Raw genomic sequence first — 22,625 nt, 5'->3', positions numbered from 1 at the left:
CGAAAGTACACAGTCAGCATATTTCTTGTCTGGTGCACCGAGCGAGGTGGCGCAGTGGTTAAACACTGGACTCGCATTCGGAAGGACGACGGTTCAATCCCGCGTCCGGCCATTCTGATTTAGGTTTTCCGTGATTTCCCTAAATCACTCCAGGCAAATGGCGGGATGGTTCCTCTGAAAGGGCACGGCCGCCTTCCTTCCCCATCCTTCCCTAATCCGATGAGACCGATGACCACGCTGTCTGGTCTCCTTCTTCAAACCAACCAACCAACCAACCTTGTCTGGTGCTTTCACAAAGAGGTCAAAAATTGTCTTGAGTCGTTTGATAACAAGTATGGAGACACCAAATGCGATAATTACGACGGTATCGGGGGTGTGTAATGTACGGTTGAGTGAGTGACCGTGTTTGCCGTATTCGGAGACGTGTGATCTGGAAAAAATAAATTCTCTGCTTGTGGTATTGGCATTACCACATGGCGGTTCGTTTACAGTAAGCCGTTCCTCCTTTTTCTGATGCGGCAGAGCAGTCTCCTGACAGTTGTTTCTTTCTGTTGGAATATTTGAAGCCTGCACGAGACTGCAACGTACTGAAGGGGGGGGGAGCGAACTCGTGTCCTGCACTCCCGGACCGCCGCGTCCTTGGCGTCGTCGACGTATCGGCTGGCGCCCGCCGGCTAGGAGGTGACGCCGTGGTGCCAGCATTTCCGCCGTACTTCCCAGTACGACTTAACGAGCACAGAAAAATGCGATCCCGTAGTTAGGCACTACCGAACTGAAACCCTCGATGGAGCTGGTTCTTCCTCTAATGCACTGGGAGGAACTTACACGGCTTTTGATTCGGTGGCTATGACCACTGTTTAATTTGTACTCATATATATCTGCCAAACTTGCTCAAGGCATATGCAGGTTGTGAACAAGCAGAAAATTTTCGCGTTCTTGAGTTGAGGGCGGGGAAGTGTCAACGAAATGAGTCGAAGTTACGAATCTAAATCTAAAGTTCCTGAAATTTGACTCGCTTTTCTGTTTGAATCAGAAGTTGACAGTTTGACGTCACTTACGCTGATATCTTCTCTCTCTCTCTCTCTCACACACACACACACACACACACACACACACACACACACACACAAGCAAGTTCAGTGCTTACAGTGCTTATACGTACTTCATTAGTGAAGTCTGGCAACCGCGCGTATTTCTGTTCTCATTCATCTGTTCCTCTCTCTGAACAACATAGCGCCACCTTAAATATATAAATTAGTCTCTGCATAGCTTGTGAAGCAGCAAAACCTGAGATTAATAAACGAGTTAGATATCTGAAGGTTATTGTGAAACAAACGGCAGTGCTATTAATTGCCTATATCTTTGGAAACCAGGTCCACTATTTGCCCATGATGCAAGTCCTTTACGATCTTTTGTACGAGGGTCATTTCAAACATTCTGCACCCTGTAAGACAGAACTGAAGAAAATAATTTGTTTTACAAAATACCTTCACAGATCTTCAATATACTCCCTTTCTTGCTGATGGCAGCTTCATAACGTTTTGGCAACGTCGGTATTCCGGATTGTTTAGCTGTGTCATTACTCGGGTCACCTCACTGGAGTCTCGTTAGCTGTATCAAGAAGTTTTCCACGGAGCTGTTCTTTCAGTTTGGGAAACAACTCAAAGCTGATGGGCTTATATCAGGACTCTACGGTGCGTGGGGAAGTATTTCCCATCCATTTTTGTTGCGTGTTTCTCTCACTGGTAGGGCAATATGCTGCCTTGCATTATCGTGCAAGATGAGGACACCAGCTGCAAGCATGTCAGACCTTCTTTGACCAATCTTCGGGCTTAAAAACAAATCTTTGTACGCGCCTCCTTTTACAGACGTCCCCTGGGGCACTTTATTTGTAACTACGACTCCGTTCATCTCATACGCAAAGATTTTGATTGTTGGCGGCGGATTTTTTTCTGGCGTGGAGAATCGGAACTTTTCCGTTGTAATGACTGAGACTTCTGTACACCGATGATCTTGCTATTTGGTCCCCCTGCCCTCTTCCCCCGCCAAACCCGCTACCTTCAGTCCTGTCTGAAAGTTTCGTATACAGGTTTCATCAAGTGCAACAATCATTTCCAGAAACGGTTCTGTTTCTGTTCGACGACATTGTTGCAATTCTTCTGTGACTGTTTTGCGACCTGCTTTCTGCCCTTCACTCAGATCATGCAGAATGCATCCGACAGTTTCCCATTTTCAACTTTTCAGTTATGATTCTGTAAACTCAAGTGACACATACAGTTATACAGTTTCCTCACCTGGTGTCGTCAATCCTCTCTTAAAATGACATTAACATTACTCTATTGATGGCCTTCCTTTTCTGAGTTTGTCCTGAGTGCTTATCCGACATTCATGCAAATGAACGGACCGCCGTGGTACTGCTCTACGATACAGTACATTATTCCCACACACCTCTCTCGAAGCGTTTTAAATTTCCGTTGCGTTCTTTCCATTTACGGATTCCATTTTGATGTAGGAACTTCGGTCAATACGTAGTTCGACCTGACTCGGTTTCAGCTTCTACTTTGAAACTGAATTACTCACGACACGACCAGGCGAACCAGCAAACCGCATGTACGATCGTCACGCCTGAGGTCTCGCTCACAGCTGACGCGAATTTCAACTCGGTGCCGCCACCGTAACGGTCGCGGATGCGCAGTGTGCAGGGTTTTTGAAGCGACCTTCGTATCCAGGGACTTCAGAAAATAAGTGACACGTGTCGTCCCACGCTAGGGGCATTCCACAACAAGACCTGTGCCTTGTAAGGAGGGGGTACATGTTCTGTGTTTCCTGCAGCCATAGTTGTGCGGATGACAGGTACATCGCAGCGACGGAGTGATAGGGCGCGGTAAGTGGAAACAGTTGAAGCACGGTACGGTTCTTGTGGGCATCCCGTTTAAACTGCACACAGATCCTCCGCGAAATTGTGGTGGTGTATGCGACATAGCCTCCAGCCGTAGTGAAACGGTGCCAACATTTGACCGAGGCCTCACAGCCGTGGGTGGCGCTGATCCGCCGCACAGCCCAGATCTTGCACCATTCGATTTCCATTTTTTCGGTGAGCTGAAAGAACATCTGGGGGCACAAGACACCCTCCAACTGTGAGGAGGTTCGCACAGCTGTTCTGGAGCGGCTCCCTGACCGAGGACCTGTCGTCGAGGAACTGGGCGATTCACAGAGCGCCCCGAGCGTTCTCTACAGAGACTTGGCGACTGCGGTGGAAACTACGGCCACTTGCCTGTGTCAGTTTGAAGTGTGGTACAGCGTTCGAGAAAAGTCATTGCCGAAGTGGCCGCGCGGTTCTGGCGCTGCAGTCTGGAACCGCGAGACCGCTACAGTCGCAGGTTCGAATCCTGCCTCGGGCATGGATGTGTGTGATGTCCTTAGGTTAGTCAGGTTTAACTAGTTCTAAGTTCTAGGGGACTAATGACCTCAGCAGTTGAGTCCCATAGTGCTCAGAGTCATTTGAACCATTTTTTAGAGTTCAGCGCCCCGTCGACACCGCGGTCGTTAGAGACGGAGCACAAGCTCAGATTACGAAAGGATGGAGAAGGAAATCAGGTGTGCCTTTTTCAAGGGAACCACCCTAGCATTTGCCTGAAGCGGTTAAGGGAAATCACGGAAAACCTAAATCTGGATTGCCGGACTGGGATCTGAACCGTCGTCCTCCCGAATGCGAATCCACTGTGTTGGCCACTGCCTTAGCCACTTCGCGTGGTACTTTTTGAAGTCCCTTCGGAGATAATATAGGCACGTGAAACTGATGCATAATAGCATACATATTCCACGTGGACAGTCTACTTTCTGAGGCAGATAAACCACGTTGCAGTAGCAATATAGCTGTTAATTGTTTAACAATTTTCTTACAAATCAATTGATGAGGAACATTATAAATGAAGAGAAGCGATTAAGGATTGTGTTTTTGTAAATAGTTCTCCAATTCACGGAGAAAGATTAACAGAAAACAGGGCAAGTTTACGGTACAATTTGTATTAAAGTTCTTGGATACTTCTGAGCAGTCATTGTCTGTCGTCTCGTTTAGAACATAATTCGGTTGTGAATTTATTTTATTTAATTTTTTTATCTTTCAACAACTCCTATAGTTTTTGGTTTACGTTGTACATGCAGCTACTTTGATAGTGAGTCCAGTTTCAAACAGTTAGCTACAGCCGATTTTTCTGCCTGTTCTGTACGAAGGCAAAAAAGAATTTGTTTTAAAAAAGTTTACTTCTCGCCATTTGTAAGTGTGCTTATCTTGACTCCGTCTTTCCTCTTTGTAGCTGTTACTAATACTGACCAATTCGTTTCTTTCAAATGTTTTTCGCGCATCATTTACAGATGAACATGCCTCGGATTTCCTTATTTAGAAACGCATCTCGACGTGCTAGAGCTCTTTCTTCCAAATTTCCACTTTTATGTGGGATCTTGGACTATAAACGCAGGAGGGGCTGAACAGTAAGAAGAGGGGAGCAGGAGTTTGTCACACTTTCGCGGCATTTGCCTTCCAAGTGTTGCGTAGTGATGATAAGGGCATAGGCGTGTCCCCTGTGACTTGTCGGGACTGATTCTAGTCCTGCGAACAAAATGGGACTGCAAACGCGCCGTTTCTTACCTCCATCGCCCAAACCCCGATGCGACGGGGTGTGGCGTTAACAGTTGCACGCTTTCGTGCGGTGAAACGTCGCCAGAGAAACAGACGTAGTGGAGAAGCTGGCATCAACATTAGCTGGTCAGGTGTCTGCATTATTCGGCGTCCCTGTGTGTTCAGCGAACTTGTCCGTAGCGAGGTCAAGTTGCGGATGCGCATTCCGCATCTGTCAGCGCTGCCGGTGCTGATACCGCGAGGTATGCGGCCAGGCGGCTGCTGACAGGGCGCCAGTCCAGCCGTGGCAGCAGGGGACCTGACGATGGGTTCTGCGTTCGCAACGCTGCCGGGTGCGCGACAAATTATTCGACTGTGGCGACAAGCAGGCGAGCGTATGAAGTGCCACTGCAGTCTTTGTGATAGCAACCAATGACTCCGTACAGAGTTTGTTCAAGTAATGGAAACATGTGAAAACCATAGCGTAAGCATTTGCAGTAGGTTCTGTTTACATTTTACGATCTGCTCTTCCAATTGATTAATTAATTAATTAAAACAAAATTCTTGTTACGGTACCGAGATTTCCGATAAGTTACTATTACAGCAACAACCAGTGCATAGCAATTATTACAACAGTATAGTATATATGAGTTTTCACGCTGAGAAGTTGTCAAAAGGAAATACCGTCCAAACGTATTATCATAGTAATGTGTGGTTTAATCGTAAATCCGTTATTATAGCTAAGAAACTTAATACATCCAGTTACATGAAAGAATAATGTTGCAATCAAGACCAGCCTTGATCTTCGCGCCTTTCTTTGGGCTTGTTCAATAGCGAGAAATACGCGAACTGCATTTGATTTTAGTAGTGATACTTTGGAATCCTTGTGGTTATTTTGGGTTTCAAAAATGTCGCTAAATGAGTGTCTCTGGGATGGAAACTTGCACGATTCCTTCACGTTTATGTAGCCCGTGAACTATGGTGTACGCAAGTAGATTTTAATTTCTCTGGTTCGCAGTTTAGGTGTGCCACTTTTACTCTTGCTCTGTCTGTCGTTCCATGGTTAAGTAGCTACATGCTTTTCTCTAGAGTTCATACGAACTCTGAATTGTGCATTGAAGGGTTTTGTTACCTAGCACAGTTGCAGAAAAGAGGGAAATCACATTTTTTGTCGTTAAAGCGTAAAGCTGGCCACGCCAGACGACAGCGAACGGTGTGGCGCGGTTCACTGGACATTGGGCTCAAATTCGTGAGGTGACTCAAAGGACGAGCTACTGAGAACGAACGATACACTTGTTCGGAAATTTGCCCTATTTTGCTGTGGCATTTGACTATTCGGGGGATATGAGGTAAGCAGAAGTACAGTGATGTAACCGGTCCCATGGCACAGTTATCGTAACCGTGAGGCAAATCGAGGAAACATGTTGTCCTGTCCATTAAAAGTAACATTCTTAACATGTTGATTATTTAAGACAATTACTCACGCGATCTGTGTGACGTTTGAGTTGTCCGACGTTAGTTACAGTCCAGATAGCAGGTTTGCAACCCGCAGAAGACTGTGGTTTTTGAAGTAGGCAATTTTCTGCTATTTTTGTCCCTTCTGGCCTTATCGTCTAACTGACAGAGGTGGTTAGACAAATTGCGTCATTGCTATGCTAAACAGAACATTTCCAGGTAAAACGGAGTTGAAATGTTGAGTTGGTAACTAGGGAACGATCGGTGAATTGTGCAGATTAACCCAACATACTCGTGCAGTAATGCTAGAAGCCACGCTCTGGTAAGCACCTTATTGCAATACTCGCAACTCCTGATTGCCAAAAGATTGCACGCAATGTTGCTAATTTAGATCAGTGCTTGCGAAAAAAAAATTACTTCCACGATTACGTTTCAGGTAATCAGTAGAGTAGCAGAACTAAAAACTGTGGCTTCGTTTCCCTTTCCCCAGCGGTTGCCACTTGTGGACTGCTGAATGACCTCGAGGTCTTCCATGCGTCAAGCCCTAAGAACAGCGCTGCCACCACAAGCTCACATGATTTTTTTTTTTTTTTTCCTCGGACCATGTCTCATACCCGTCAACCTACGGATGTTAGGTAATGTTGGACAGGCACTTCAGAAGATGCAAACTAGTATTACTGTCGATTTCTAGTAAAAGTGCTAACGAAAATGATACCTTTGAAATGGGTATCGATTTTAGTATCATATAACGACGGGAACAAAATCCGTTAGCGAAAGATGGGAGGAGGTTAGCTAGAACATGTCAGTATTCAAGTCTGAATACTTTCAAATGAGATTTGCTCTCTAAGAGTGCACTTTTCTCAGAAACATAATCCCTTCATTCAAACACTGTAAAATGTATGTGAGGTCGTAGTCGGCACCTGTTACCAATACAGAAATGAAGCATCCAGTCCTAAATAACGTAGTGCACAAGGCTTGTGTTTCTCAGTGAAAAGTAAACTGTCTGAGGAAAAAGTCAAGTACCCAGAACTGGAGGAGGAAGAGAAATGAAACGTCAGGGTTTGGGAAGGTGTGTTTGCAGTGACGACAAACCAGAGTCTAATTTCCAAAGACCTCTGCAGTATGAGGCGACTTAATAGTGTGGCGTGGCACCCCCTCTGCCCTGGATGGATGCCCTGATTCGCCCGCAACTGTTGTAACACGTAACACGTCTGATGTCTGTTGCGTGTTGTCGTACGAGGTGGTACCCAAAAAAGGAATTATTTTATAAAAGCTATATATATTGATATTATTTTAAATGGGATAAAGTTGTTTTGTAAGTACTCTCCAGAACAACTAATACATTTGTCCCACCGTTGCTTCCACTGTTCGAAATATTTTTTGTTGTCAGCTAACGGCTCCTCCCTCGTTTTTTTCTTGACTTGTTGAATGTTGTCAAATCGGTGTCCTCTTGAGACGCACTGCCGGCCTTTACCCCATTTGCGGTGTAAAACCGTGCAATTTTTGTTTTAGCAAAATAGTAAATTTCTCTGTAATTAATATCGAGACAGAGCTGGGATTTGAGTGGATTGTGGTTAACAACCCGACCTGTGACTTCCGTCTGAAACCGCGAGAAAATCCGTCTCTCATTGACCACAGTTTTAGAAAAAACGAAAATTGCGGGGCTTTACCCGCGCCTGCCGTACAACAACTCCGTACGTGTCGCTTCCTTAGAGATCGTGAAGAGGTGGTTACATTAACTGGAGCACCCACAGACGTATTTAAGCACTGGTTGTTTCCCCGTTCTGTAAGTGAATGGAACGGGAAGTAGCCCTAACTAATAACTGGTACAGTAATAAGGACGCTGTGCCATGCACAGGGCCGTGGTTGCACAGTATGGCAGTACATGTAGATATTAAAAATTATTGCCTTCTCAATGGAGCTACTCTCGTATCGGTTTGGCTGGTGAAACCTGTGGGTCTGTTATAGGTACACGACAATATCTGCCGTATACGCACTGAAGCGCCAAAGAAACTGGTATAGGCAGACGTAATAAACGCGCAGACAAAGTTGATACTCGGCGCGCTGGCTGATGGGAACGACCGTAAAGGCATTTTCCCATTTACAGTCGGTCCCATCAGCCACTGCTCCAAGTGTCTGTTTGCGCGAACAATATTCAAATACAGAGATACGTAAATACGTAGAAAACGGCGCTGCGGTCGGTAACGCCTGTATAAGACAACAAGTTTCTAACGCAGTTGTTTGACCAGTTACTGCTGCTATCATAGCAGGTTTCAAGATTTAAGTGAGTTTGAACGTGGTGTTATAGTTGGCGCACGATCGATGGGACACAGCATATCCGAGGTAGCGATGAAGTGGGAATTTTTTCGTACGACCATTTCACGAGTGTGCCGTGGACATCAGGAATCCGGTAAAACATCAAATCTCCGACAATGAGGACTGAAGAGAATCGTTAAACGTCACAGAAGTGAAACTCTTCCTCAAATTGCTGCATAATTCAATGCCGAGCCATCAACTAGTGTGAGCGTGCCAACCATTCAACGGAACGTCATCGATATGGGCTTTCGGAGCCGAAGGCCCATTCGTATACGCTTGACGACTGCAGAACTCGGAGCTTTACGCCTCACCTGAGCCCGTCAACACCCACATTGCACTGTTGATGCCTGCAAAACATGTTGCCTCTTCGGACGAGTCTCGTTTGAAATTGTATCGAGCGGATGGACGTGTACAGGTAAGGAGACAACCTCATCAATCCATGGACGCTGCATGTCAGCAGGGGACTGTTCAAGCTGGTGGTGGATCTGTAACCGTGTGAGGCGTGTGCAGTTGGAGTTCGTGTTGCGTGCTCGCGGGGGCCCTACACGATATTAGGCAGGTGTACCAGTATATAGAGGGTCTATACAAGGGCGAGGTACTTGAGGACAATATTATGGAAATGGTAGAGGATGTAGATGAAGATGAAATGGGAGATATGGTACTGCGTGAGGAGTTTGACAGAGCACTGAAAGACCTGAGTCGAAACAAGGCCTCAGGAATAGACAACATTCCATTAGAACTACTGACGGCCTTGGGATAGCCAGTCTTGACAAAACTCTACCATCTGGTGAGGAAGATGTATGAGACAGGCAAAATTCCCGCAGACTTCAAGAAGAATCTAATAATTCCAATCCCAAAGAAAGCAGGTGTTGACAAATGTGAAAATCACCGAACTGTCAGTTTAGTAAGTCACAGCTGCAAAATAGTAACGCGAATTCTTTACAGAGGAATGGAAGAACTAATAGAAGCCGACCTCGGGGAAAATCAGTTTGGATTCCGTAGAAATGTTGGAACACGTGAGGCAATACTGACCCTACGACTTTTCTTAGAAGAAAGATTAAAAGGAAAGGCAAACCTACGTTTCTAGCATTTGTAGACTTGGAGAAAGCTTTTGAGAATGTTGGCTGGAATACTCTCTTTCGAATTCTGAAGGTGGCATGGGCAAAATACAGGGAGAGAAAGGCTATTTACAATTTGTACAGAAACCAGATGACAGTTATAAGAGTCGAGGGACATAAAGGGAAGCAGATGCTATTCAATCTGTTTATTGAGCAAGCAGTAAAAGAAACAAAAGAAAAGTTCGGAGTAGGTATTAAAATCCATGGAGAAGAAATAAAAACTTTTTGAGGTTGTAATTCTGTCAGAGACAGCAAGGGACATGGAAGAGCAGTTGAACGGAATGGACAGTGTTTTGAAAGGAGGATATAAGATGAACATCAACAAAAGCAAAAGTAGTCGAATTAAGTCAGGTGACGGTGAGGGAATTAGATTAGGAAATGAGACACTTAAAGTAGTAAAGGAGTTTTGCTATTTGGGGAGCAAAATAACTGATGATGGTAGAAGTAGAGAGGATATAAAATGTAGACTGGCAATGGCAAGGAAAGCATTTCTGAAGAAGAGAAATTTGTTAACATCGAGTATAGAAATGTCAGGAAGTCATTTCTGAAATTATTTGTGTGGAGTGTAGCCATGTATGGAAGTGAAACATGAACGATAAATAGTTTGGACAAGAAGAGCATAGAACCTTTCGAAATGTGGTGCTGCAGAAGAATGCTGAAGATTAGATGGGTAGATCACGTAACTAATGAGGAGGTATTGAATAGAATTGGGGAGAAGAGGAGTTTGTGGCACAACTTGACTAGAAGAAGGGACCGGTTGGTAGGACAAGTTCTGAGGCATCAAGGGATCACCAATTTAGTATTGGAGGGCAGCGTGGAGGGTAAAAATCGTAGAGGGAGACCAAGAGATGAATACACTAAACAGATTCAGAAGGATGCAGGTTGCAGTAGGTACTGGGAGACGAAGAAGCTTGCACTGGATAGAGTAGCATGGAGAGCGGCATCAGACCAGGCTCAGGACTGAAGACCGCAACAACAACAACCAATAGGTTTGTTTATAAAATAGGTTTGTTTATAAATAAATACTTCTGCTACCAGTCACGATTTTCTTTATTTTACTATTTGCACGACGCGTTTCGAGAAATAATTCCCATTTTCAAGTGCGTTTTTATGATGTGTGTTAAGCCATTTCTTTTGATGTTGTCAGTGTGTGTGAGTCTGCTTCACTTTGTTGACTTTTACTGTAATACATAAGAAACGCGATTTTTAGTTGGGTGTCAATATTTTCTGTGAGGTTAGTGGCTAAAGTTTGAGAACAATTTGTACTTACAATTTTCTAATGGTCCATTTGTGTAGAGAGTCACACACACTTAACATCACACACAACTTGTACATTTTACACATCGAACATATCTGATATAAACAAAACAGTTGCAAAGATCTTCTTATAGGTAGTTCACAGAGATAACATTATAGGTCTTCCACAGATTATGATATGCTTTTGTACAGAGGTTAATTTATCTTTACAATTTGGCTCATGAATTACTTATACTGATTTTACATTTTTGCTTATTTCTATGTTTTACTATTTTTATTTAAGTATATTATCAAAACATCTGAAGAAATTCACTGATTCATTTTCAAGTTTTTCATTTAATATTTTATCTTCATATTTTCTATAATGTGAATATATCTCCAGTTCTTCAAGCAAATCCATTTTATGTCCTTTATCTAGTCGGTGGAGTACTTTGACATTTTGCTCTATTTTTCCAAATGGGTGTCCTGTATTATGTATGTGTGTTGCTATTGCTGATGTAGCGTGTTTGTTGTGGGTGTATGCTCTAATGTGCTCTGTGTACCTGGTGTTGATATTTCGGCCTGTTTGTCCTATGTAGAACTTGGAGCATTCCTGGCATGTTACCTTGTATATTCCAGAGTCTGAATATGGATCATGATTACACTTTATATTATGTATTAGTTTTTGGTGTAGTTTATTGGATGTAGAAAACCCAATTTTTATTCTGTGATTTTTGAAAATATTTGCAATCTTCTGTGATACATTGCCTATGTATGGAATGCTAGATATATATTTGTTTTTCTCTTTTTCTTCTGTGGTGCAGTTTGTACCTGGGTTTCTCTTCATTTTGTCTAAGATTGTGTCAACCATGGAAGCATTGTAACCATTGGCAACTGCAATCTTCTTCACTGTGTTTATTTCTTGTTGCATATTTTCTTGGTTCAATGGTATTTTTTGTTGCCCTATGCAGCATTGACCTGTAAGCTGCCTGTTTATGAATATTTGGGTGACATGAGGTTGCAGGGATTGTGGTGTCAGTCATTGTGTTTTTCCTATAAATTTTGAATGTGCATGTGTTGTTGTGTCTTGTAATATTTAGGTCCAGAAAGTTGATATTTTTATTTTGCTCATGTTCCACTGTAAATTTGATTTTCTCATTTAGATTATTGAAATGATTAAGAATGTCTGTGATGTCTTTGGTATCTCCTTTCACTAACAGTAGTGTGTCATCTACATATCTCCTATAAAATTCTATTTTCTTTAGGCAGGGTTCTTGGCTGTCAAATAATTTTTGTTCTAAGTGATTTAAGTATATGTCAGCTATGGTACCGGATATACATGATCCCATTGCTAGGCCATCTGGTTGCTTATAAATGTTGTCATTAAAGGTAAAGTAGTTGTAACTTAGGGTTAGCTGAAGGAGTTCCATAAATTCTACAATCTCTGTGTATGAAAGTTTCTTGTGTTGCATAAGGTTCTTTTGTATTACTGTTAGAGCTTCTTGTATGGGTATGTTTGAATAAAGGTTGGTGATGTCAAGTGATATAAACTGTGCATCTTGGGGGAGCTTTCTGGTTCTTAGTTCTTTGGCTAGAATCATGCTGTTTTTTATGGCATATGTTGTTTCATATGTATAATTTTTCACCAGTATGTTGTTCAGTTTTTGAGACAGTTTGTATGCTGGGCTGTTTATAGAGTTGACCACAGGACGTATCGGGTATCCATTTTTGTGTATTTTTGGTTGTGCTCTTAGGCGTGGTGCTTTTGGATTCATACATGTAAGGTATTTCTTTTCATTTTCTGTCAACAGGAAATGTGTGTTCTTTAATTGTTCCTTAATTTTACTTTGGAATTGTTTGGTTGGGTCTTTTTCAATGTGCTGAATGTTATTAGCTTTTGGATTCATACATGTAAGGTATTTCTTTTCATTTTCTGTCAACAGGAAATGTGTGTTCTTTAATTGTTCCTTAATTTTACTTTGGAATTGTTTGGTTGGGTCTTTTTCAATGTGCTGAATGTTATTAGCAGCAAAAAATTCATTTGTTTTGTCTATGTATTCTTTTACTTTCATCACAACTAATGTATTACTTTTGTCTGACTTTACAACTATGGATTGGTTGTTTTCCAGTTTATTGTTTATAGATTTTAAAGTTTTTGTATCATTTATTGTATATTTAGATCTAAACTTATCTTTATTCATTTCTTTCTCAAGAAGCTTGCTTACTTTGTGTCCTATTGCTGCTTTTGTATTTGAATTTAATTTTGCAGCATCTGCTGCACTTTTAGTTGCAGCTATAACCTGTTTCAGTGTATGGTTGTTGAGGTTAGGTTCTATGTTGTATTTTAGTCCTTTTTGGAGTAGATCGTTTTCTCTTTGGTTGAACTTTATGTCAGTGTTGTTTACCACTCTACTGTAAAATGTGTGTTTGTTTTTGTCAGTTATCTCAAGGTTGGATCTCTTGTCTTGTTTGGATGTCAAGGTCTGTAGTTTCTTGTTATGTGTGTTGCAAATCGTCAAGTACTCTTTGTCGACTACTTCCTGGATATGCCTGCAAATTCTGTCATAAACTGTAGGTTCCATGTTGTTTGCTGCTTCTATCTGCATGTTGAGTAGCTTTCTGTTTAGTAAGTCCTTTTTCTTATGTAACTGCCTTATTTCGGTTTTCAGCTAGAGTTTTTCTGCTTTATGTTTTATAAGTTTTGCTATGTTGCTGCTAGAACATATTTTCACTTTTATATATTTCGGAATTATGCCTAGTTGTTGACAGTGCTTGTTGAATCTTATGTGTGCAACTGTTTTTAGTACTTTCATTTTGAGGTTTTTGTATTTATATATAGCTTTCATTGCCTGGCTTGGCACTAATAATCTGATTTGATCCATTATAAATGGTTTTTGAAAGCCTGCGACTGTAGATACAATAGGTTTGTTTATAAATAAATACTTCTGCTACCAGTCACGATTTTCTTTATTTTACTATTTGCACGACGCGTTTCGAGAAATAATTCCCATTTTCAAGTGCGTTTTTATGATGTGTGTTAAGCCATTTCTTTTGATGTTGTCAGTGTGTGTGAGTCTGCTTCACTTTGTTGACTTTTACTGTAATACATAAGAAACGCGATTTTTAGTTGGGTGTCAATATTTTCTGTGAGGTTAGTGGCTAAAGTTTGAGAACAATTTGTACTTACAATTTTCTAATGGTCCATTTGTGTAGAGAGTCACACACACTTAACATCACACACAACTTGTACATTTTACACATCGAACATATCTGATATAAACAAAACAGTTGCAAAGATCTTCTTATAGGTAGTTCACAGAGATAACATTATAGGTCTTCTACAGATTATGATATGCTTTTGTACAGAGGTTAATTTATCTTTACAATTTGGCTCATGAATTACTTATACTGATTTTACATTTTTGCTTATTTCTATGTTTTACTATTTTTATTTAAGTATATTATCAAAACATCTGAAGAAATTCACTGATTCATTTTCAAGTTTTTCATTTAATATTTTATCTTCATATTTTCTATAATGTGAATATATCTCCAGTTCTTCAAGCAAATCCATTTTATGTCCTTTATCTAGTCGGTGGAGTACTTTGACATTTTGCTCTATTTTTCCAAATGGGTGTCCTGTATTATGTATGTGTGTTGCTATTGCTGATGTAGCGTGTTTGTTGTGGGTGTATGCTCTAATGTGCTCTGTGTACCTGGTGTTGATATTTCGGCCTGTTTGTCCTATGTAGAACTTGGAGCATTCCTGGCATGTTACCTTGTATATTCCAGAGTCTGAATATGGATCATGATTACACTTTATATTATGTATTAGTTTTTGGTGTAGTTTATTGGATGTAGAAAACCCAATTTTTATTCTGTGATTTTTGAAAATATTTGCAATCTTCTGTGATACATTGCCTATGTATGGAATGCTAGATATATATTTGTTTTTCTCTTTTTCTTCTGTGGTGCAGTTTGTACCTGGGTTTCTCTTCATTTTGTCTAAGATTGTGTCAACCATGGAAGCATTGTAACCATTGGCAACTGCAATCTTCTTCACTGTGTTTATTTCTTGTTGCATATTTTCTTGGTTCAATGGTATTTTTGTTGCCCTATGCAGCATTGACCTGTAAGCTGCCTGTTTATGAATATTTGGGTGACATGAGGTTGCAGGGATTGTGGTGTCAGTCATTGTGTTTTTCCTATAAATTTTGAATGTGCATGTGTTGTTGTGTCTTGTAATATTTAGGTCCAGAAAGTTGATATTTTTATTTTGCTCATGTTCCACTGTAAATTTGATTTTCTCATTTAGATTATTGAAATGATTAAGAATGTCTGTGATGTCTTTGGTATCTCCTTTCACTAACAGTAGTGTGTCATCTACATATCTCCTATAAAATTCTATTTTCTTTAGGCAGGGTTCTTGGCTGTCAAATAATTTTTGTTCTAAGTGATTTAAGTATATGTCAGCTATGGTACCGGATATACATGATCCCATTGCTAGGCCATCTGGTTGCTTATAAATGTTGTCATTAAAGGTAAAGTAGTTGTAACTTAGGGTTAGCTGAAGGAGTTCCATAAATTCTACAATCTCTGTGTATGAAAGTTTCTTGTGTTGCATAAGGTTCTTTTGTATTACTGTTAGAGCTTCTTGTATGGGTATGTTTGAATAAAGGTTGGTGATGTCAAGTGATATAAACTGTGCATCTTGGGGGAGCTTTCTGGTTCTTAGTTCTTTGGCTAGAATCATGCTGTTTTTTATGGCATATGTTGTTTCATATGTATAATTTTTCACCAGTATGTTGTTCAGTTTTTGAGACAGTTTGTATGCTGGGCTGTTTATAGAGTTGACCACAGGACGTATCGGGTATCCATTTTTGTGTATTTTTGGTTGTGCTCTTAGGCGTGGTGCTTTTGGATTCATACATGTAAGGTATTTCTTTTCATTTTCTGTCAACAGGAAATGTGTGTTCTTTAATTGTTCCTTAATTTTACTTTGGAATTGTTTGGTTGGGTCTTTTTCAATGTGCTGAATGTTATTAGCAGCAAAAAATTCATTTGTTTTGTCTATGTATTCTTTTTCTTTCATCACAACTAATGTATTACTTTTGTCTGACTTTACAACTATGGATTGGTTGTTTTCCAGTTTATTGTTTATAGATTTTAAAGTTTTTGTATCATTTATTGTATATTTAGATCTAAACTTATCTTTATTCATTTCTTTCTCAAGAAGCTTGCTTACTTTGTGTCCTATTGCTGCTTTTGTATTTGAATTTAATTTTGCAGCATCTGCTGCACTTTTAGTTGCAGCTATAACCTGTTTCAGTGTATGGTTGTTGAGGTTAGGTTCTATGTTGTATTTTAGTCCTTTTTGGAGTAGATCGTTTTCTCTTTGGTTGAACTTTATGTCAGTGTTGTTTACCACTCTACTGTAAAATGTGTGTTTGTTTTTGTCAGTTATCTCAAGGTTGGATCTCTTGTCTTGTTTGGATGTCAAGGTCTGTAGTTTCTTGTTATGTGTGTTGCAAATCGTCAAGTACTCTTTGTCGACTACTTCCTGGATATGCCTGCAAATTCTGTCATAAACTGTAGGTTCCATGTTGTTTGCTGCTTCTATCTGCATGTTGAGTAGCTTTCTGTTTAGTAAGTCCTTTTTCTTATGTAACTGCCTTATTTCGGTTTTCAGCCAGAGTTTTTCTGCTTTATGTTTTATAAGTTTTGCTATGTTGCTGCTAGAACATATTTTCACTTTTATATATTTCGGAATTATGCCTAGTTGTTGACAGTGCTTGTTGAATCTTATGTGTGCAACTGTTTTTAGTACTTTCATTTTGAGGTTTTTGTATTTATATATAGCTTTCATTGCCTGGCTTGGCACTAATAATCTGATTTGATCCATTATAAATGGTTTTTGAAAGCCTGCGACTGTAGATACAATAGGTTTGTTTATAAATAAATACTTCTGCTACCAGTCACGATTTTCTTTATTTTTTCTTTGGCTCTTCAGCGTGTATCAGATAGAAACAAAGTTGTCTTGGGACCGCGATCGTTCCCACTGAGTGAGTGGAAGGGCCAGAGAGAGGCGGATCCCGGAACTGGGGGGGCCGGCCGGCTCCCATCGTTTGTGCGGACGTGCCGCCCCCGCGTCCTCCACGGCGGCGGCAATTACTCGGGGAACGCGGCTGCGCTGCGAGGCGAGGCGGGCGGCAGGCACGTCCTCACTCCGCTGCGTGTAATTTGGCGCCCGCGCGCGGCCGGTGAGAGCTGCCCGGCCCGGCCGCGCACCTGCCCACTCGCTCCGTCGTACGATCGCAGCCGACCAATGGGGAGGCGCGGCGCGGCGCGCAGAGGCAGACGGCCTGCTAGCCTCCAGCGTGGCGTGGCGTGCCGTGCCGTGCCGTGTCGTCACCGCGTGACGTAGGCGCGCTGCGCCAGCAGGCCGGCTGCACCTGCTGGCGCCGAGCCACGTGACGTGATCACTTGCACTTAAATCTGTACTCGATGTTAACAAATTTCTCTTCTTCAGAAACGCTTTTCTTGTCATTGCCAGTCTACATTTTATATCCTCTCTACTTCGAGCATCGTCAATTAGTTTGCTCCCCAAATAGCAAAACTCCTTTACTACTTTAAGTGTCTCATCTCCTAATCTAATTCCCTCCCCGTCACCCGACTTAATTCGACTACTTTTGCTTTTGTTGATGTTCATCTTATATCCTCCTTTCAAGACACTGTCCATTCCGTTCAACTGCTCTTCCAAGTCCTTTGCTGTCTCTGACAGAATTACAATGTCATCGGCGAACCTCAAAAACTTTTTATTTCTTCTCCATGGATTTTAATACCTGCTCCGAACTTTTCTTTTGTTTCCTTTACTGCTTGCTCAATATACAGATTGAATAACATCGGGGAGAGGCTACAACCCTGTCTCACTCCCTTCCCAACCACTGCTTCCCTTTCATACCCCTCGACTCTTATAACTGCCATCTGGTTTCTGTACAAATTGTAAATGGCCTTTCGCTCCCTGTATTTTACCCCTGCCACCTTCAGAATTTGTAAGAGAGTATTCCAGTCAACATTGTCAAAACCTTTCTCTAAGTCTACAAATGCTAGAAACGTAGGTTTGCCTTTCCTTAATTTAGCTTCTAAGATAAGTCGTAGGGTCAGTATTGCCTCACGTGTTCCAACATTTCTACGGAATCCAAACATAACACTACGTATTCTTAAGCTATATGAAGATACTAACTGTTCCGAAATAACAGATACCAATGATGACCATGCAGCTTCTGTAGAAAAAATGATAATTAATCGAAACACTCACCTGCCAACAGGTGTTGTTGATACACGCTTCCTGTGCGAGGGATAAATCCCTGCAGTCGCGCTATCCTCTGTGCCCTCGGTGGCTCAGATGGATAGAGCGTCTGCCATGTAAGCAGGAGATCCCGGGTTCGAGTCCCGGTCGGGGCACACATTTTCAGATGTCCCCATTGAGATATACCAGCAACACCTGTTGGCAGCTGATGGTTTCGATTAATTATCATTGTCTTCTTAAGCGTTTGCAGGAACCTCATTGGATTTCGTTTCACGTGCAGCGGAAGCAACCTCTACGGAATACAGTCAATTACGATAATGAGGCTCCGTTTTATGCTGTGCGTTAAGCGTACATCGACCCATTCATAATACGGAATGACAACTTCACCGGCGCATTTAGCGTGGAAAGCACTGACCAGCGACCTGGTCCAACTAAAAAATGGTTCAAATGGCTCTGAGCACTATGGGACTCAACTGCTGTGGTCATTAGTCCCCTAGAACTTAGAACTACGTAAACCTAACTAACCTAAGGACATCACACACATCCATGCCCGAGGCAGGATTCGAACCTGCGACCGTAGCAGTCCCACGGTTCCGGACTGCGCGCCTAGAACCGCGAGACCACCGCGGCCGGCCTGGTCCAACTAACATGCAGTGTTGTGAACAGTTGTAATAAAAACGCAAAAAGAGACGAGCAGAGAGCAGTGTAGCCTGGAATGTCACTTAATTTTTGAACAGAAGGAAATACTGTTAAAACTCAGGCGATACGCTTCTTAGATGATCTGCTGGAAAACATAACATGCTCTCGATCTTACCTAACACACTACTGTACTTACAAACTGATGAAAATTCCTGACTTTAACAAGGGTAATTTTTCTGCATGAGCAGTGTGCAGCGTAAGAGCGCGCTCCTGGGATTTCACCCTGTAGCTAAATACTGAAGCCACTGAAGGTATTACAGTCAGTCGTCTGGTAACCTCCTTACTTCTTCCATGTCTGACTCCGACGAATGCGGCACATTTCAGTGCTGCTACGTCGATAACGAGGCTATGAGCTATAGAATCTCAATCAACAAAATAGTCCACTTGTGCACCTCCTCTTTCAAAACGTGCTCTTCTGCATTTCGCCATCGCTCGGCAGTGACGTGTCACAAAGCTTCGTCCTTTAGTTCCAGTAAGTTTGGCAGCTCTAAAGCCTTATTATTTCTCGTGACATATCCCTTAACTTCGCTCTACATCAGTCCTACTGCTTCAGATGGCATGGTACGGTGACAGCTGTAAAAATGCAGCATTTGTACAGTGTGCTCGACTCCGTGGAAATTGTTTTACGTGTTTCTACGACGCTGTATCACTCTGGCTCGCGGGACACCGCATCTGTCCTACAAAAGAATGGGCATATTCAGACGAAGAGTATTTCATTTCTCTCCAAAAAATTTAATTGTGTAATGTTTTCTTAACTTCAAACTCTTTAACAAACTTTTTATAATGTGTAGATAAGTAAGAATGAGTATTTGCAATGAAAACAAGAATTCTGTGTGTGATATGTAATTAGAAACTAGAAGACTTGCGTATTTCTTGAAAAATGATGATTAAGTATGAGTTAATAACCACATATTTCATAAATTTCATATTTCAGTGATTTAGGTCTTCAGACTGGCAAAAAGGAACTGTAAATCACTACGGGTTTCGAACCTCGACCCACCGCCGGCCGGGGTGGCCGAGCGGTTCTAGGCGCTACAGTCTGCAACCGCGCGACTGCTACGGTCGCAGGTTCGAATCCTGTCTCGGGCATGCATGTGTGTGATGCCCTTAGGTTAGTTAGGTTTAAGTAGTTCTAAGTTCTAGGGGACTGATGACCTCAGATGTCAAGTCCCATAGTGCTCAGAGCCATTTGAACATTTTTTTGCGCGCGCGTTGCACTACGAAGCAGGAAGCATTGTCAACCATTCTCGCCGTGCATATGAACAGCCGGCCAATCAGAGCACAACTAGCGCTTAACAGAGACTGTACACGATTTTCTGAAATAAAAATTACGTAGCTGAAGTATGATCAAGAAAAACGTTGATGGCCTTTAATACATCAGAATGTCTTAAAGTTTCGTTTACAGTGTCATAGTAATAAGATACCCAATACGTAAGTTGGACCTACTTCCAATAGCGGAGCTACACCAGTGTAAGAGAGTTACGGCTGCTGACCAATCATCGTGTTTGTGTTTGTGTACATCAGATTTATTCTTATGATGAACTGTGTTGGAGCATCACTGGAGTTGTTGGAATACCTTACGTCGCAATTCAGGAACTGTACAGTTCTATCTTTCGATACGCCAGCGATCTAGTGACTTCGTGAAAGTGTGTTCCGACTCTGCAACTAATCGCAGACAATTTGTTTATTGCCATACGCGTTTCGCTTCATTTGTTTGTGAAGCATCTTCAGTGGCGATTTCCAGCGTTGTTAGCCCATTTGTGTGGTCCTGGAGATGTGTTTATTAGTCTCCATGCTGCAGTTGGCCGAATTTCCGGAGTTGTTCCACTAACGTTTGTTCAGCACTTGCAAAAAAATAAAACAAAATGCAAGTGTAGTACTGATAAATTCAGTTAATGCAATTCAGTGTCCTGAGTTCTTTTAAACAAACATCGACTGCCGAAAATTGCGTAAAAAAAGTATGATACTTAATTCTTGATTGATTTTCTTCTTTCTTTCATCTGAGTGTCACCATCTTGTCCCCAAATTATACAAGTCTGGTAACTTTTTTACCGGTCATTATAATATGTAATCTGGCGGTGACAGGGGTAAAATACAGGGAGCGAAAGGCTATTTACAATTTGTAGAGAAGCCAGACTGCAGTTAATAGTCGAGGGGCATGAAAGGAAAGCACTGGTTGAGAAGGGAGTGAGACAGGGTACAGCCCATCCCCGATGTTATTCAATCTGTATATTGAGCAAGCAGTGAAGGAAACAAAAGAAAAATTCGGTGTAGGAATTAAAATCCACGGAGAAGAAATAAAAACTTTGAGGTTCGACGATGATATTGTAATTCTGTCAGAGACGGCAAAGGACTTGGAAGAGCAGTTGAACGGAAAGGACAGTGTGTTGAAAGGAGAGTATAAGATGAATATCAACAAAAGCAAAACGATGATAATGGAATGTAGCCGAATTAAATCAGGTGACGCTGAGGGAATTAGATTAGGAAATGAGACACTTAAGGTAGTAAAGGAGTTTTGCTATTTGGGGAGCAAAATAACTGATGGTGGTCGAAGTAGAGAGGATATAAAATGTAGACTGGCGCAAGCAAGCAAGGAAAGCATTTCTGAATAAGATTAGATTTGTAACATTGAGTATAGATTTAAGTGTGAGCAAGTCTTTCCTGAAAGTATTTGTGTGGAGTGTCGCCATGTATGGAAGTGAAACATGGACGAAAATAGTTTAGACGGAAGAGACTAGAAGCTTTCGAAAATGGTGCCACAGAAGAATGATGACGATTAGATGGGTAGATCACGTAACTAGTGAGGAAGTACTGAATAGAAATGGGGAGAAGAGCCATTTGTGGCACAACTTGACTAAAAGAAGGGATCGGTTGGTAGGACACGTTTTGAGGCATCAAGGGATGATCATCAATTTAGTATTGGAGGGAAGCGTGGAGGACAAAAATTGTAGAGGGAGACGAAGAGATGAATACACTAAGCAGATGCAGAAGGATGTAGGTTGCAGTAGGTACTGGGAGATGAAGAGGCTGGCACAGTATAGGGTACCGTGGAGAGCTGCATCAAACCAATCTCTGGACCACAACAGTGATAACAACATAATATGTAGAAAGATACTGAAATCTTAATATGCCAGCCACTTGGTAAATCATTATTCCCTCATAACAAAGTAAAACAGGTTCAGTAAAATAATTTTTTCGACGACGACGTTTTCGCCTTTGCTTCCTACCTGTACTTAAAAGTCAACATGAATGTTTATATATCCATACATACCGGTACTGCGTGAGAAGTCTTATTGTAAATTTGCTAAAATTCAACAGTAGTTTGTGCTGTAGTAAGATGTAATGCTATTTCCTTCTAAGTTTCTCGATATTGTCAAATTTTCAGCAGAGCCGTAAGTTATCGTTGTGGCTAGTTCGCAGCATCTGGAGAATCCCACGCACTCGTGCTGCGTAAGTCAAATGTCACGTGATTTTCTGAACAGGCTCGATACCTCATCTAACGCTGTGGCGTGCCGGGAAATCTTTCGCCCAGCACCAGTGCAGCCTAGCAGAGTGTGGCAGGACCATCCGAACGAGTTATGCGAAGTGGACTCAACTGGTGGGTACAGACCACCAGTGATCGTTCTGGTATTCGAAGCGGAGGATGACAGAGAAGGCCAAAGTACCAGTTCCAGCCTTTCGAACCTGTTTCATTGCGGAAGATCGTGTACAAGTCCTTCCAGGTAGCGCACACGAACTCAGCAACTTTTACCTCCTCGACACCCGAACTTTGCAACTTGTTGCTGTGTGACTTGGTTTTTAACTGGACGGTAAGCCTAGCAGGTGTCGCAATAATATTACGTTGCCCACCAAAATAATAACTGGGAATCAATCA

At 41.8% G+C, this 22,625-nt stretch overlaps 1 protein-coding gene and 1 non-coding gene across 2 annotated transcripts in view; both read left to right on the top strand.

Moving 5' to 3' along the window:
• The window catches only part of LOC126461082 (protein spinster), a 335,019-nt gene that overhangs the window by 22,182 nt on the left and 290,212 nt on the right, over window positions 1-22,625 (top strand). The gene's annotated exons all lie outside the window — the stretch shown is intronic.
• Trnat-ugu (transfer RNA threonine (anticodon UGU)) lies at window positions 18,133-18,207 on the top strand. Its single transcript has one exon. It is a non-coding gene; the product is annotated as a tRNA-Thr (tRNA).

Source organism: Schistocerca serialis, chromosome 1 (assembly GCF_023864345.2).
Source record: "Schistocerca serialis cubense isolate TAMUIC-IGC-003099 chromosome 1, iqSchSeri2.2, whole genome shotgun sequence".
NCBI lineage: Eukaryota > Metazoa > Arthropoda > Insecta > Orthoptera > Acrididae > Schistocerca > Schistocerca serialis.
The sequence above is the reverse complement of the archived record's forward strand: the minus strand, read 5'-3'. Positions and strand labels throughout refer to the sequence as shown.